The 11,530-nt window shown below is 45.0% G+C and overlaps 1 long non-coding RNA gene across 1 annotated transcript; it reads left to right on the top strand.

Annotated features, from left to right (window-relative positions):
* The first annotated feature begins 7,329 nt into the window (after positions 1–7,329).
* LOC128077219 (uncharacterized) lies at positions 7,330–11,307 on the top strand. The gene is made up of 2 exons (XR_008204884.1): positions 7,330–7,458; positions 7,541–11,307. It is a non-coding gene; the product is annotated as an uncharacterized LOC128077219 (long non-coding RNA).
* The last annotated feature ends 223 nt before the right edge of the window (positions 11,308–11,530 follow it).

Raw genomic sequence — 11,530 nt, 5'->3', positions numbered from 1 at the left:
ACAGATGCACACTCTGTCTCCTTCAGGAGAGCACAGGCACGTGTAATGTAAGTGTGCCTGCATACTAACACCAGTGTGGGCAGACAACATTGCATCCCACCCTTCTGCCCTTTCCATCAACATTTCCTCTTAGGTTCCACAGAGAGCTTTGCAAAGAAGAAACAGATATACCTGTGGCTCTTTCAGCGTCCATTTCTTCCCTCCTGTGGTGCTGTTGAGAACTTGCCTCCAAAACATGTGCCCAAGTGGGCCATAATGCTTGTCTCTGTGCAGTGTTTGCTGCATGCTCCCCTGCTCCCCAGACTCAAGGTCCTTACCACCTGCAGAGGTGAGGACAGGGAAGTGCACGCAGCTTGTGCTCTGCTGACCTGTGTCTCGGTGACCCAAGCTTTCCAGCTTGCACAAGAAATGCCTGGGGCTTGATTGCAAAAGGCATTTCATTTCTAACAGGCAGGTGAATTTGGTATTTAACTTCCAGTGAGATCTAACTAGCCAGCCTAAATGCTTTTACAGCCCTCACTGTGTGCCTATCTGTATCTTTAGGTAGAGAGATACGGGGGGAAATGTGGCTTTTAATAGCTCATGAGTCAGAGCGAGGCATGTCTGCACTGAGGGCGAGCAGCTGAACTGTTGCAGGGTGTGGATGGACCCAGGGATTGCTGAAGGCTCCCACGCCATGAACCATCCAGCCAGGACCTGGGAGGGCTCAACCTGAGCTAATCTGCTCTCCAGGTATCAGGAGCAACATGCAGTGCAATGGTTTGCAAGGAGACCGGCCTCGGGAATTTGAATGCTTCGTTTACCAGTATGGTCTCTGTTTGTTTTGTGTGTTCCCTGGGGGAGTCTCAGTTGTTCCCAGCAGTGGATCAGGGCAGCACGTGAGACTGGAGGTCTAGTTGGATCAATGTGTCCCATATGGAAAAGAAAGTAAAAGTGTAGGGATGGGGATGGAGATTGAGATGGGTATAGGGAAGGGGATGGAGGTGGAGATGTGAATGGAGATGGAGATGGGGATGGGGATGGAGATGGGACACAAAAACATGACAGTGAACATAGCTCGATTTGCAGCTCTGTTGCACTTTCAGCATGACCTGAGCAAAACCCTAAGCCTTAATGCACATACTTTGCCTTTCTCTGCACTGGTGCTGTGAATTCTGCCCTCCCCTGCAGGCGTGTTGCACATCAAATGAGCTGTCTGTTGCAAACAAGCCTTACAGAGATATTTGCTATTATTTCTGATTGTGTGGACTCCAGGGTAACTAATTATCATTTTTCCCCTTGATCAAAATAATAGTAGTTATCACAAAGATACTTCAGGGTTTAAGGCAGATTCGAACTCTTTTAACAGCATTTATTTCTGAAGAACCTTCATCTTTACTCTCTTTCATGACAGCTGGTTTTTGAGTCATGAGCTGGTTGCAATTATTTTGCCTCTGTAATTCCATCTTCCTCACACTCTTCCTGGCTTCAGAGCCACTGGAGGATGGTCACCTGTGTGGAGCCGTGCATGAAAATTGGATCCCAGCTGCAGGCAAGGGTAGGAGGAAGTGAATGTGGAATATTTCAATTTAAAGTGTTTATTGTGCATTCTGTCTCTGATTTGATGTAAAAAAATTTGCATGCAAATGACAGCAGATTTGCATCTCTCCTTTCATTGACTGCAGATGTTGAAAAAAAAATATATTTGAGGGCCTTTTTTTTTCAGCTTTCAAAACATCTTAGAGGAGATTTTGGTGGCTGCCCTATTAACGCATCCATGTAAATCTGCTGACCTCTCCTGAAAGCAGCGAGCTGATGTCAGGGTGTTTACACAGAGGTGCTCACTGCAGCTCTCTGCAGGCTTTGCCTTTCCCAGATTTCCAGCATCTTTTGGGAAACATGCACTGCTGACAACCTTGGACACGGAACCACATCTCTTACAAAAGTACATTTTACATGGAAACGTGTAGGAGAGTTTTTCTGATCATCACGAGGATGTTCATTGCATTTTATAAGTTGGAGGTGGAAGAAAATGACAAGCAAGGCTCTAAGCAGCAAGGAGGCATCCAGAGATCCATCATCTTCCATCAAGCGCAGCGGGCACCAAGATCAGGGCAACCTTGGGCAACAGGGCACTGAAATTAGTTTCCCTTCCCTTAAACTAGCCTGGCTGTTGAACCCATGGGACAACCAGCATCACAGGATGCCTGGGGGAGGCCATCCCTTCAGTGCTCCCAGTGCAGAGCATCCTGAGCAGTGGCTGCATTCCCAGATTTGATACAGAGGACAAATGCCTTTTCTTCACTCTGGACAATCTGCTTGTCAGAGGAGTGCTGCATATTTACATACAGGCTGCATGCAGCAAATGGCCCTTCATTGAGTGCCTCTGCAGGAAGAACTCCTGCTGTAAATTCGCAGCCCCAGCAGTGCGAGTGATTGAGTGGGCACAAAGTGGGTCCTGAAAAACCTCTCAAGCAGCAGCTGATTTCCTCTGCTGATCTCCTGAGTTGAAAGTTTAGCTTCTCTTCTGGTTTGATGTATTCCAGTTACTTCAGCCATCAGCGCAGGAATGAAGGACTTTCTTTTTCCTCAAAGAGTTTATTTGACTAAGGGATCTGGAAAAATCACTGAAGAGAACAAAACAAAACCAAAAAAACCTGGAACAGGTTGCCCAAGGAGGCTGTGGATGCCCCATCCCTGCAGGCATTCAGGGCCAGGCTGGATGTGGCTCTGGGCAGCCTGGTCTGCTGGTTGGCACATAGCAGGGGGTTGGAACCAGATGAGCACTGTGGTCCTTTGCAACCCAGGCCATTCTATGATTCTGTGATTCAATAAACCAGCCACCAAATATAAACAGGAACAAGGCTGTTATGAACCAAGCTCTGCTGGGGCTGCTGCAATGCTACAAAAATTGGCAAAATAGTGCCCCTTCTGAGGCTGCCGGCTTCAAGTGAGATGCTATCTGTGCAGAGATTTTGTTAACATCAGCTCTGTATCTGTCTTGAACAAAGAGATATAAATAGATTTACACCTTTCTCTCTACGGATATGGTCTTATAGATAGGTGTGAGTGCACGTTAAGCGTATGCACGCATGTGAGTATAAAATATGTACATCTAGACAGAGCCATCCATCTACCGAGTGATGGGCCTATCTCGTGCTCATTCTAGTAAGGGTTTAAAAGGAATTGCCTAAATACATAATACATGCTCGGTTTTTTCTTTTTAAGAGATGAGTCAAGTCAAATGCTATGATATAAATTTTTAATACCCCTATGACCTGATTTTTTTTTCCCTCTTGTGCAAGGAAGTTAACAATATGAAATGTCTTTCTGTTGTCTCTAATCATGGGCCGATTTGATAAGCTGTAATTATTATTCATATTTGAGATCTGCAGCTAGGGAGATGCAGGAGGTGTGGGGGCCATGGAAATGTTTAGCTTTGTTATTATTTATTACAGCTATGAATAAAAGAATAACTATTAGAGAGATTCTGCCAAGTAGTTTGGGCTGCAAATTTAACTGGCTTAAAAACTGTTGCAATCCATTTGCATCTTATATATTCTGGAATACTCTTTAATCACGTTTTTTGGTTCCTTACTCCATCACAGAGGTTGTAAAACTGGAAGAAATGAAAGGAATCATTTTTGTAGGCCCTATCAAAATGCATCATGTTTGTTGTTTGACCTTGGGCACTCTGTCTCCTTAGGAACACTGGAAGAAGACTGCAAGGAGTAGTCATATCACAGCTGCAGTTGTGGTTGTTATTATTCATCATCTTGCTAGACACAGCACTCAGTTTGTGCTGAGCAGAGAGAGCTGTGATCCCCGTTATTATCAATGCCCACTGCTTTACGAGTGCCTCAGCAAAGGTGGGGGTAAGTGGGAAACAGCAAACAGCATCTTCAAGAGTTATATGTGCTCCTGTTGATTTCAGCACTGAAAAATCTATGTGTTACGGTGATTTCTTTCAGGTCTGGAACCAACGTGGCACCAACCAAGGAACAGAAACAGCTGTTTTTTTAAGAGTGATTAATTTTTCAAGTGATGTAAGTGCTTTGGTCTGCTCCATGTAAAGTCTTTCAAATCCGTGGGTGCACAGGTGCAAAGATATTGTTTATTTGTTCCTCTTACCCTCCTGGAGTCACAGCCAGAATTACCTTCAGTTATTATTCTATCCTGTCTCTGTAAGTATAGACTGTTCTTGGAAGAAAAACAAATACATTTGAGTACCTTCCTTTACAAAAAATGTGGGTGTCAATTCCAGGAAAAATGCTCACTTAGAACTCATTGTTGTAGGAGACTTAGCCACATGATGGCTAGAAACACCAAAAGGAAGAGCCCTGCAATGAGAGGCCATGGCTTGAAAAATACATGGTCAGTCTCAGTCCTGAAATGCCCTGTAGAAGGAGGAACATCAGCATAATGTTCGCAAGCAGTAGCCTGCTGCGTTTCCTGATGGTTTGAAGTGGAAAAAACTCCCGAGCAAATGCCTTCTTCAGGCACTCTGGTATCCAGTCTCTACCCAGAGATCTATTAGTTGACGGAAATGTTGAAGATGACTGTAGTGGAAATGCTAAGTCACAGCTTGAAGCAGTGATGGAGCACCTGGTGGGAAGGCAGGGCCAACTCACGGGAGCTCAGCTGCATGCAATGCACCTGAGTGATTGGAAGGGCTGGAGCCACGATCCACCCCTTCCCAGATCTCATTTAAAGGTTGGCAGGGGAGGTGGTGGCATCTCTTGCTGGAGGTTCCTGCTTGTCTGAGGCCTTTTGAAGGTAAGCAGCTCTTTTTTTTTTTTTTTTTTTTTTTTTCCTCCTGCTTTCATGGCTGCTGCACTTGCATTTATCCTCGCTTGCTGCAGCCTGGGATTCTGCTACCCTGCTGTCACTGCTGTGTTTTCCATCACATTATAGCATTACAATGGCAATGCTATGCTGAGACAACCAGTGAGCTTTTAAGAAGATTAAGATTATTTAAGAACAATTCATTAGGGGAATTTGGAAAAAGCTATATAGTTTCAGTGTGTTTCTTTTTTCTATTTCCTGAAGTTGGATCTTCTCTGTGATGTAGTCAAAGGCAATGAATTCATCTCAGAATGTAAGATATACAGATGCCTTCCAAGGAACTCTTGATGTTGTGGCTTTGCATCCCTGTTTGTTGAAGAAGATCTTCACTTTAAGGTTGTCCACAACAGTGTGATTTCCAACAACTTCTGTGTCCTGGATCACTTTTTTTTTTTTTCCAGTGAGGTCTCTGCTAGGCTTTGCATCTGCTGGCTTTCTAACCCTTTTATGTTTACTATCCACCTTCACGTGGCACAGCCTCAATAAGTCTTCTGCCCTTTCTTTTGCCACTGCAGAAGTTTGAAGACATGAGATGCAGCATATGCCATTTTTCCTTCTTGGGGATGAACAAAGTACATTGTTATGCTCAAAATGCAAAGCCTTTCTCCCCCATTAAATGTTTTCTAACTGCATAGACCAACCATCTGTTTCTCTTTCTCTTTTCCATCATTCAATTCTTTGCACGTTATTCAAATTAATTATCAATTAAGAACTGGAAAGACTGGATAATCAAATTATGGAAGGGTAAGATGGTCAAGGTACCTTATTAAGAGCCTCAAGGTATTTATTAAGACAATAAATTCCTGGTCTTTTGCTTTAGAGATGAACCTTCAGCTCAGTAAGTAAAAGCAGAGTGACATGTATCTCTTCTTGGTCATTTATTTATGAACATAGGAAATTACATTGACTAACTCCCATTCCATTCCAGACTTCAGATTGTAATCTTCTCCTCTCAGATGTCAAACTAACCCAGATAACAGTACAGCTTGAGTCTCAAGACATTCCCTGGAGAGATAAGAGAGTTTTTTTTTATTTCTTGTGCTGAAGTGAAGCTGGTTTATAAGGCATGAAATTAGCTGTCCTTTAATTCTATGATTATCCTGGAAAGGAGAGGGAGTCTGTATTTGGGGTGAAGGCTGAGCAGTGCTGGCTGCTGTGCCCTTGGGCAGCTGCAGGATTATGTAGTTTGGACCACGTTTCAGCATCCTTCTGTTGAGCAGTGCTCAGAGAGGGGAATTTATGAGGCTTGGCAGCATGGTTGGCATGTGGAGAGCGCCTGGGGAACATGAGGATAGAGGAGAGCTGATTGTGCCTTGTGTGATACCTGAGAGATTCTGGCTCTGATCATCAGCACAGTCTGATGTGTCTAAACCTTTTCTGGAGTAGTCCCTCTGGCTTTTTGACCTCTTATTTTACGTGTAAACACATTATGTGTTTACAAAGGTAGCAGCTCATCCTCAGGAAAGAAGGCAGACATGAACCAAAATTCAGGGCTGGAAGAGATGACGTGGAGCCCCAGGGGATGAAGATCACCTATCCCACTCCTGGTGACCAGGTTGCCACTGGGGATTATTTGATTGCTTTCATTTTAAACTGGAGTTTTACTGATGGATCTGAAAACTGGCTTTGAGACTGTGCCAAAAGCACAGATGCCCTGTAAGTCCCCTGTACTCTGGGGAAGTGTCTTTGAGGGGCTGGAGCTTCTATCAGTTGGGACCCTCGGGTCTCCTGCAGCCAAGAATATCACTGGGTAGTTAACACAAATGGCTGTCACCATTTTGTGCAGTTTTGATGAAAACTTACTTGCTTTGATATCATTCCATCCTTTTTTTTTTTTCTTCCCCCTTCTCTTCCATTACCCCCATCCCCTGCAAAGCAAAACTCATCAGAGCCCTGTAGCCATCACAGCCTGCAAAGCGTCCTCTTCACATTTCTCCTAACGCAATTGCACATAATTAAGCAGTACATTTACATGTCAGACTAAGCCCACTGTCCAAGCTGCTCGTTCTGCTTTGTGCAGCGCGGTGCCAGGCATCCTCCAGAAAGGATGCAAATCATGGCACAGAAGACATATTACAAGTGGCATACAAGATCTGTGCCCACTTTGCCCATTGTGTCAAGAAAACAGAAATGCTTGTCAAAATACCAGCTCGAGTAGGAGCTCGCAGCTTCTGAAGGAATAAAAGAACCATGTTGGCAAGCACAGGACTAGACAGGCAGATGTCCTCCTCTCCACCCACTAGAATTTTATTGGCAATTGAGTTAAAAACCTCTTTGCATATGAAAGTAACGGAGAGGCGCTGCTGTGGCCTTGCTGGCAGGAGACTTGGCTGCAAAACCAGTGAGACATTTGACAAGGAAGCAATATGTTAGCAACGTCTCTTCATCCGTGTTATCAGGGCCAAATTGCCACGGCACTTGCAGCCATGTGGAGGCATTAGATGCAAAGTGTTAGACGCCCTGCCATTCTTCCTCATCATTTTCTCCTTTCTCTCTTTTCCTTTTTCAGCGCAGCCTGGTCCTGACACTTCTTTTCAACTGTCTCTGGAGCCAGTCCTGCCTTGTACTGCTGTGTGTCCTTAGAAAATAGGCTGCCAGGTGCTGAACACCCACATTTTGGAGTGATCACTCATGGTAATACATGGTTCTGTTTGGGTTTTTTTTTCTTTCTACTTTTTTCTATAGAAGCAATTGCACGTTCATGCTTTCCTTTCAGAGGTCACATTTCCCACTGGATGAATGAGAGGAATACAGGCTGGAACAGTCTTTCCTTCCATTGAATCCTTACAGCAGAACTTATAACCCAATTTAGTTTTCTCCATAGTCTTTAGATTTGCATGGTCCCCTGAATATCTGCAGTGGAAAGCTGAATTCCCTGCAGCAGACTCAATAACCTTGCAGTGCCAGGCTATGGGTGTCTGCAAATTGCCACGTATTCAAACATGCCTGTGGATCCCCAGTAGAAAGGTGCTGTAGAGCAATGCACAGCAGTCTGAATGAGCTAGGGAGGGTAGCTATGTCAGCAGTTTATGAGTTGGTTTTGGGCACCTGTGTATATGAAGTCTGCAGCCAAACTGCTGTTCTTATCAGGTTGGAGGGAAGGATGAGGAATGCTCTAGGAAACCTGCCCCATCTCTCAACCAGCCATCACACCCTCCCAGAAAAAAAAGTCTAATGATGCAGCAAGACAGAGTTTCTCCTCATCCCCTCCTTCCTATTCTCTTCTAAGGATCATTGGGTTTAATAGGAAGTTGCAAGCTGCTGGAATCACATTTTGCTGTCTGTACAGCTTGGAGATGAACAACTCTTTGATTAAGCATCAAAATATTATGGGAAATTTCTATTTGGAACCAAAAGAATGAATCTGTGGCAAGAAAGCGGGAGGGCATCCTGCCACCTCTGCAAAGTGCTCCTGACCCTGGCACATGGACAGCACAAGCTATGCTAGCTGTGCACAGGGCAGTGTTGAGGCAATGTATAATAAGACTCCTTGTGCAGGTGAACAATCTCTTCTGAATGAAACTCCAGTTTGTGCAAGAGGTGCATCTCATGCCCACCCTGAGCTTTGGAGCTCATCTTCCCTCAGGGCCAGCAGTGAGTTGGCATGCCATGGCAAGCAAGGCCCTTGGCACAACTGCAGTGTGTAAGCTGGAGATGCACACTTATTCTCAGGTTGGCACAGGTTGCTCTCCTTGCAAGTTTTCCCAGCTTGCCTGCCTGCCCCGGGTGGTACAGACACGTCTTCCTGCCTCCCTCTGCTCCCTGACCCCTCTCTGGCTTGTTGAGTCATTGCTCCAGTCTTGAGTGAGTTCTAGGCAATTTCTAGGATGAGAAAGCTAGCTTTTCTCATTGCCTCAGGTGAGATTAAACATCACATTTTGCTGTGATACTGGGGACAGATTGGCTGGTTGAGAGTGCCATGGAATTAGTTTTACCATAATTATCAAATCCCACCTGGCAATTTCTTTCTGCTTCTCCCTGTTCTGCTGGTCATCTTTTCTGAGTATGGACTGGTTGCTTCTTGCCCCTACGTCCCCAGCCCAGACACAGCAATCTCTTCATGTTGACTGAAGGTGTTGAAGTTGGTATATCACCCTGCTTCCTGAGCTGTGGTGCACCTAAATATCAGCTGTTTGTTGTGTGCTGAATTGTATGCATACAAAATGTGCAACCCTTGGGCAAGGTCTAGGTCAGAGCCCTTTGCTTCCTACTTGGTTTGGGGAAAGAAGCCCCAAGAGCCTTGCTGGGCTCTGAGTTCAGCAGCAAGCCACAGGCAGTGCCACAGCAGGTCAGGCCCATGGCTGGCACCTGGATCACATGGCTGCAGCTGTGCTCAAGAAAACTTTATAGCAGGCTCGTGGCTTTCTTTGAGTGCGTTTCCAAACACAGTCCTGCCAGCCAGAAATTCCTGGTTGCACCATCTGGATTCTGTGAAGGGAAAAGAAACAAGGGTTGCCCTTTGAGATGTGGCAAGAGGAAGGAAAGAAGCTCTGGCAAGGGTCCCACCTTTCTGAGGTTGTCAGTGAAGGAGTTCCCAAACGCTTCTGCCATTCCACTGAGCTTCTTCAAGTGCCTGGGCAGTGCTGCCAGGTGAGTCTTGCTTTGCTGCATACATGGATCCCATGGATTCTTATATCCTGCGCAGCGTGTTGCAAGGGAAAAATGCCTGCTGAATGTTATAACCAGAGATGTTGTTTCTTGAGCTGTTGGTGAAGCTGTACCACTGTATTGCAGAGCTATTGTATCTATCACTGCAAACACACATCCTGTGCATTTTTCCAGGGTAAGGAGTGCAACCACAGTTTCATGTTTTGATTTTCCAATTCTATGCAGTAATCAACAGAATAGTTACATTTCTGTTGTTGTGTTTCTTCTACATTGTCAGGAACACTTCCAGCCTGGGATCCAGGAACAGAGCACCTGAGATGTGCAGCCCAATTTTCTTTCTATTTCAGCCATATAAATTGCAGACACAACCTGAAATATCACCTCATCCCTCAGCAAATGGGCACCAAGTCGCTCAATGCTCAACAGTCACTCTGCTCAATAGGTTACTCTGCTCTCAAAACAAGGCAGGAAAGGGGCTGTCATAGGTGTTACCCCTGCTCTGTGTGCTAACATGGTTTTGCCTCAGGCTGGAAAGGAAAATATTATCTACTTCAAACTTTCAGATGAACATGGAGGAACAGGACCAGAATCAGTTGCAGCAGGTAGGGCTTTCCCAGGTATGTGCAGTATGGGAAGGTCCAAAAGGTGTCATCTGGCTTGGGGTATGTTTAAGGATAGGAGAAAGGGGCTCAGAATGATTGAGGAATTTCATGTGAAACACAACAGTGAGAAAATCTCTTTCAACTGTGCTGGGGGATTTTGTGGTGGAGACTAATGAGGGGGAACATTCACTGCTCATACTTTCCCCTGTAGATGCAATCCTTAGAGAGGACTGTGCGAGTCTTCTGTGTGATTTTTAGTCAGTAAAACATCTGTTAGAGCCTGGTGATGCTTCCTCCTGGTGCAGGTCTATGGTAGAAGCTGGAGTTCCCACAAATTCAGCTCCCAGTACATTTATACAAGATGAATCCACGTGGTTGTGCCTGGACCCTGAACGTACTGTGATGTGATGGTGAAAAGGAGGCTCTTTGCCCAGGCCTACCCTGTCATGTGCAGGATCTGTGGGAGGATGTGCTTGTGAGGACCTCATCCAGATACTGTTAATGATGAGAATGGAAAAATGAGTCTCATCTCCACAGGATCTGACCCACAGGGTTGTGCCAAGTCTCCAGATGCTGACTGCTTAACAGGCTTTTGGGTACCAGACTTTGGCTTTGGAGATGCTTTAGTGCAAGAAGGTGCCTTCCCTGCATCCCAGTGGTTTGGAGAGGCTGTTATTCCAACAATAGCTTTTCCACCAAGGTGCTTGAGTAGAAATGCTGGGAAGGAAACCAGGAATGCCAAGAGATCTCTTGGAGTTAAGTTGGCTGTAGGATATGAAGCACATGTCTCTGGCCACTCTGGTTATTACTGCAATTCACTGCCGTGCTGCTCTTCACAGTACAGAGCATGTAGTGAAACACAAGCGTATTAGAAAGTTTGCAGTTGATTTTCCATGCCCAGTCAAGTTCTAACCAAGCATGGGAACCTTATTTTCCACTTTCCAGTCCAAAAGTCCCACCCATCATAAAGCTATGCATATCCCCATCCCAATGGCCTGTGTTCAGCTGGAGCATCCCATCAGCATCTGGAGGAAAGCAGCTGTTAAAGCCCTCGGTGTAGAAATGTTCAATCATAACATCAGGAGCGTGTGTGAATTAATAAAAGTGAACAGTAAATCCTTGCCATTTTCTGGAGGAAAAAAAAGGCCCCTGTCATGGAAAGCCATGCTTTCCATAGGCATTTTTGTATCTTTTCGTGCTTGACAGTTTATCTGTGGTATCAAAGGCTCAAGTCTCTCCTGATAATTTCTTCTGGCCAGGGAATAAGCATCTGTTCTTTCTGATTGTGGGTCACTTCTCTCATGCGAAGCTTGATTAAGACATGCATGTCAAGGTCAGAAATGAGGATGAACTTCTATTTTTCACCTAAAAAATAAAAACAAGAAGCTGTAAAAGAGAGAATAACATAGATTTGTAGTGGGAGTGTGTAGTGTGCTTTTGTTGTGAGTGTTTATGATGTAGAGAAGAGTCAACTGTAGCGTTCTAATGCATTAATT

Source organism: Tympanuchus pallidicinctus, unplaced genomic scaffold (assembly GCF_026119805.1).
Source record: "Tympanuchus pallidicinctus isolate F22 unplaced genomic scaffold, pur_lepc_1.0 scaffold15, whole genome shotgun sequence".
NCBI classification, from domain to species: domain Eukaryota; kingdom Metazoa; phylum Chordata; class Aves; order Galliformes; family Phasianidae; genus Tympanuchus; species Tympanuchus pallidicinctus.
The sequence above is the reverse complement of the archived record's forward strand: the minus strand, read 5'-3'. Positions and strand labels throughout refer to the sequence as shown.